The sequence below is a fragment of the Schistocerca serialis genome, chromosome 2 (assembly GCF_023864345.2).
Source record: "Schistocerca serialis cubense isolate TAMUIC-IGC-003099 chromosome 2, iqSchSeri2.2, whole genome shotgun sequence".
Classification (NCBI taxonomy): Eukaryota; Metazoa; Arthropoda; class Insecta; order Orthoptera; family Acrididae; genus Schistocerca; species Schistocerca serialis.
Genome location: NC_064639.1, coordinates 175,965,681 through 175,971,970, shown reverse-complemented (window position 1 = coordinate 175,971,970; position 6,290 = coordinate 175,965,681).

Genomic DNA, 6,290 nt, shown 5'->3' with positions numbered 1-6,290 from the left:
TATTGTGTGTCTGTTAAAGCACAGTCTTGTGTAATTCTTTAAAAGGGGACGTTACATATGTCGACCCTTAGCCTAGGATACCTCACTGGAACCTTCTGATTTTTTTTCTTGTAGTTTGTGTAATTAATGTAGCTTTTGTTTATTGCTAGCGCGTAATTATAGAGAGAATTTCCTTTGTAGTTGTAGTTTTTCATTGTTGTACACAGTTGTGGCATGCATGTAGATTTGCACCTAGTATTTCGCAGCTGCAATTAACTAGATATTAATTTCAGTGCTATGTTAATGTGTTCTCTTATTTTTGCTCTTCAAATTGTGTTTTTCTGTGTTGTCGTGTGAACTTTTGTGACAATAATGGCGTGTGAAAAACGTAATACTAGGCTCCAAAGTAAACTGAGAAATAACAGTGAAGACGAAAGCAGTATGTTAACGCCACCATGTAATGAATTAACAAATATTCAAAGTAGTAATTTGGTAACTGTGCATAGGGAAATGGAGTGGGCGTCAAATAATGGTGTAGGCAGTGAAACAATTAGTGAACAGGGAAGCATTATCGATCGATCGGTCGGCAACAGCTCGCCTCAGGATTCCGAAATGACAGGACACAATCTTGCAAATACTGTTGATCCAGGTTTTGCGTCCTCACCGTTTTCTCAAATAAATCAACACACATTTTCTGCTTCTCAGAATGCGAATATTGCCGGTTCAAATGCACTGCCGAATAGCACTGAGGAACATGTTTCAGACACCAGTGCACTATTATTACAGTTAATGCAACAAATGGGACAAAGGCTACAAAAATTAGACACAACGCTTGAACAAAATCAGAAACAAATGGGACAAAATCTTCAAAAGTTAGACACAATGGAACAAAATCTTCAAAAGTTAGACACAATGGAACAACACCAGAGACAAACACAGCAACAGTTAGACACAGTGGAACAAAATCTTAAAATGTTAGACACAATGGAACAAAATCTTCAAAAGTTAGACACCACACTTGAACAAACACGTGAAGATTTAACTACTGAGTTACATAACATTGAATCGAAATGTCAAAAAGTCTGTAATGACGTAAAAACACAAATTTGTGAGCATTTTCAACCTATTTTTTCGCGGCATGAAAATGCATTACAGAATCCCGAAGCAGCCATAAAAGAACTGCAAACTATTGTTCATCAAAATCATGAGACCCTGCAAGCTAAAATTGACTCAGTTGCATCTACCGATTCGGTTATGCAACTTGTAAAAACTCAAGAAAACTTAAAGGACACAGTAGATACTCTGAAAATTGGTTCAGAAAGACACATGGAGGAAATTAGTTCATTATCAGAGAAAGTAGTTGAACTTTCGCATCAGCTAAATAATTTATCTACGAAGGTAGATGATAATCTGAATGACACAAAACCGGTAGTCTTTACTGACACAGAAGAGAGCGAACAAATTAGGAAACTGAAACAAAATCTGAATCAAATTAATACGCAACACCAAAGAGAAATCTGGGAAGTACAAGATCAGATGACACAGGTAATACAAGAATTACGTATTTCAGAGGACACTCGCGCTCCAACACGGGATGAGGGACACAGAAATATGGAACAGCCACAAAATAATAACACAGCACATTTCGGAAATTATGACAGAAATCGGCAAGGTGCACCGAATTTTGAAATGGAACCGCCGAAACGACGTAACAATGACCGCTATGCGACTCGCCGACATGATGATTTTGACTATAAGCTGTTCATTACTACACGTAAATTCAAAACATTTAAGAATTCTGGCAACGACATTCATCCACAAGCATGGCTCCATCAATTCTCTCATTGTTTTCCTCCCAACTGGTCGTTAGAACACAGATTAGAATTTATGTGTGGCTACTTAGAGAATGAACCAGCTGTGAGAATGCGATCGGTCATTCACGATTGCCACAGTAAAGGAGAATTTTACCATGCCTTACTCTCAGCATGTTGGTCTCAAGCCACACAAGACCGAGTAAAACATGGCATCATAATGATGAAACATTTCGAACAATCTGAATTTTCCAGTCTTGTGAAATATTTTGAAGACATGTTGCACAAGAATCAGTACCTGTCAAACCCATACAGCCCCTCAGAACTCATCCGCATTTGCTTAATCAAATTACCTGAACATTTACGACATATTATTTTAGCAGGACGTTGCAAAGAAGACATTGAGGCTTTTCAGGGACTGTTACAAGAACTGGAAATTGACACTGACAATCGGGGAACGCGGAAACAGGAGCACAACAATTACAGGTCACATCTGTCACAATTCCGCGATGAAAGAAATAATAACTGGACACGACAAGGCTATTTTCACAACACATATCGTGACCAAAACAGACACCACCCGTATGACAACCGTTGGCAGAGTAGTAATAATTACAGGGAAAGATCACCTCTCCGCGGTAGTGACTATCACAGAGACAATCAGAGAAACAGACAATTTTGGAACCAAAATAATTGTTATCAAGGGAGACAGAATAACTTTAGACGCAACGGTCCAGCGCGCAGATACGATTCAGGGAGAAATTCTCCACCACGTGACCGACAGGAAAGAAACTATGGCATGTACCGACATGACGACAGACGATATGATCGTAACGACAGACCTGAATTGCATCAGAACTGGCGGGATTCAAACAGAGCAGGGCCCTCTCGAGGAGGTGAATTTGTAGAAGTTAGGTCTCCAAATCCCAATAACGACGCGCGCCAACAAAGAGACAATAGGCAATGACTCACACCGCTGGCAGCCACAAAACGTACTTATGAAACTGACGACGCAGCTGCCGTAGCTAGCAATTACGTAAAAATGGAAGACATTAGGGACATCTTACTCCAGGAACACGACGTAAAACATAACAACATTGCATATCCTGTGATTCACATTACTGTAAATGACGTAAAATTTACGGCAGTACTTGACTCTGGCAGTCCCATTTCAGTAATTAGTGAAACAGCTTTTAGCAAATGCAACAAATCGAACGATTGCCCCACACTTCCGTTACGTAAGATTAAATTACAAGGTGCAATCTTTGGAAAAAGTGTAGATGTACGCCAACAAACCAATTTAGAATTCTTTCGCCAAAGCCACAGCTTCTCTATGAACTTTCTTATTGTTCCATTATTGTCGACGGAAATTATATTGGGAGTAGACTTTTTGAATGAATATAAAGCAATTTTAAACTTTCACGATGCTGAAATAAGTTTAGAGAAGGAAGGTAAGTCAATAGCTTTGAAATTTGAAGATTGGCTCTCAAACCATGACGAAGAAATTAATCGGCTTTACCTTCTGTTGGAAAACAGTTCGGAATTTTCTACGGAACTAGTCACTAACAATCACTCTGCAAGTACTGACAGGGATGATATCGACGGCATATTTGAAACTAATGAGTTAATTCAGAATAAAATTCAAACAACTGAGAATTGTAATGACACTGATAGGCAGGACCTCTTTGAGATTTTACAAGCACATTCCACAGTTTTTACTCACAAAACAGGAACACTCAATGGATTTCAATACCAATTTCGTGTTCGTGAGCATACTAAATTTTGTGTTAGGCCATACGTAATTCCAGCACATTATAGGGACCGTGTTAGAACAGAAATACAATCTATGCTTGACGAGGGCATTATTGAGCCTGCAGTAAGCTCATACAACAATCTGTCACATGTTGTTGAGAAGAAAAATGGATCGATCAGGCTTGTCTTAGATTCGAGACAAATCAATACTATTATTATTCCTGAAACAGACAGGCCGCAGACGATGGAAGAACTTCCTCAAAATTTTAATGGTGTAAAAGTGTTGTCTTCCATTGATCTCAGATCCAGCTTTTATCAGATCGAACTTCATCCAGAATGTAGAAAATACACAGCTTTTCTTTGTTTCGGCGTTTGTTATCAGTTTCGGAAACTTCCTTTTGGTTTGAACATTTCTTCGGCAGCATTCATTCGCGGGCTAAATTCCATATTACCTGAGTTCTTAAAACGTCACATCACCTTATATGTAGACGATATTCTGATAGCAGAAGCCTCATGGGAACAGCACAATCGCATCCTCAACAGCGTGTTACATATTTTGCAGAATCTGGAATTACAGTTAACTTGGAAAAGTCTGAATTCGGTAGGACAAAGGTGAAGTTTTTGGGACATATTATTTCTTCTGAAGGCATTCAGCCGTTTCCTGAAAAGTTAGAAGCAATCAGAGCCATTCCAGTTCCATCAACAAAAAGACAAGACAGTTTTCTAGGTCTCGTAAATTTTTACCGTCGTTTTCTGAATATGCAAATTCTTGTTACACCAAAACTTTGTTCTCTCACTAGAAAAAATACTATTTGGAACTGGGACGAACAAGCACAGCTGGAATTCAATTCTTTGAAAGAAGCGTTACTTCACGCGCCAATATTAGCTCATCCAGATCTGTCACAAGATTTCTACCTTAGCACGGATTCTTCTAAAGTCGGTCTTGGTGCCCATTTATTTCAAGAAGCCATAGAAAATGACATTACTGTTCAGAAAACCATTGCTTTTGCTAGCCGAGTGCTAACAAAATCTGAGAAAAATTATTCCGTTACTGAATTAGAAGCTTTAGCTATCGTTTGGGCATTTAACAAATTCCGTTTCTTTCTTTCTGGTAAGCACGTAAAAGTATACAGTGATCATCGTGCATTACAATTTCTTATGTCTTCAAAATTAAATCATGACAGGTTAAAACGTTGGGCATTGTTTCTCCAAGAATTCCGCTTCACAATAGTCTACATTCCCGGCAAGGAGAACATTGTTGCGGACGCGCTGTCACGCGCACCGGCTGAGCTTGAGAAAAGTAACACAGAAGGCAACATTGAGAAAAATTTCAGTATTCTTTACATTCAGAAAGTCGCCTTTGAAAACTTCATCACCACATCTTTAAAGGACATTGCTCATGAACAAGATAAAGATCCGATTTGGAAAGACATCAAAAGTAAATGGCATGAAAAGACACGCACTCAGATTCGGCATTATTATCTGGTTAGAAACAACATCCTGTTCAAATGGTGCACTGTTGATGACAAGCTATGGGTACTTTGCATTCCAGACGATTTTGTTAATAAGCTCATTTGGTACATTCATTTCAGCTACGCACATTTTGGCCCACGAAAATGTTATCATATTCTTCGAACGACTTGTTATTTTAACAATATGGAAAAGCGAATTCGAAGAGTCTTGTCTATTTGTAAACTTTGTCGAAAGACGAAACCATCTACTATCTCACATCGTGCTCCGCTGTTTCCTATCATTCCTTCTAAATTAAAAGAATTTGCTGCTGTTGATCTCTTGGGACCGCTTGTCAGAACATCTAATGGATTTTCGTACGTTCTAGTCGCTGTTGAACTTACTTCAAAATTTGTTTCTTTCACACCGTTACGTAAAGCCACTGGACGGTCTGTATCCAACGCCTTTGTTATAAATTTCTTATGTGAAGTTGGACACGTTAGTAAAGTCATTTCAGATAACGGACCGCAATTCAGATCTGCTGTTTGGTCACGCATGCTTCGCAACCATAAAATCAAATCTGTTTTTATTTCATTGTACTCACCACATTGTAACCCCTCTGAACGGATTATGAAAGAAATCAATAAGCTTTGCAGACTTTATTGTCACAGAAAGCATCAGCATTGGGACAGATATTTACACTTATTTCAAAATGTGCTGAATGAAATACCTCATGATTCCACTGCTTTACCACCCACTCTTGTACTGAAGAATGAAGAACCACCGAACAGAATCAGAGAGCTTGTACCTTTCCTGAATACACGTAAACTTCGACACAAAGACATAATTGATTTGGCTCTTAAAAATATAAAATCTGCAGCAGACAAAAGAAGAAAACTACACGGTAAAGCAAATTCAAAGAAATTGTATATTGGTCAGAAAGTTCTCGTTAAAGCTCATTCATTGTCACATAAGAAGAAACACTTAAGTCACAAATTCTTTGTAGTTTACAATGGACCATACAGAATCCGACGTATACCACATGATAATTGCGTTGAAGTTGAAACTCTGCGTACTAGGAAGAGTAAAGGTTTACACCACATTTCACATGTAAAACCATTTATTGAGAGATAATCTGCTTTTTAACTTAGTCTTTGGTATAAAACTTTTCACTTCACATTTCTAGTATGCTTTGTCAGACTTAAGAAACTGTTAACATGCAACAATGTTTGAAGTTAAATATCCAGTCTAGAACCTAGGGAACATTTTTAAACAGAAATTACGAATGCACTGTTATAG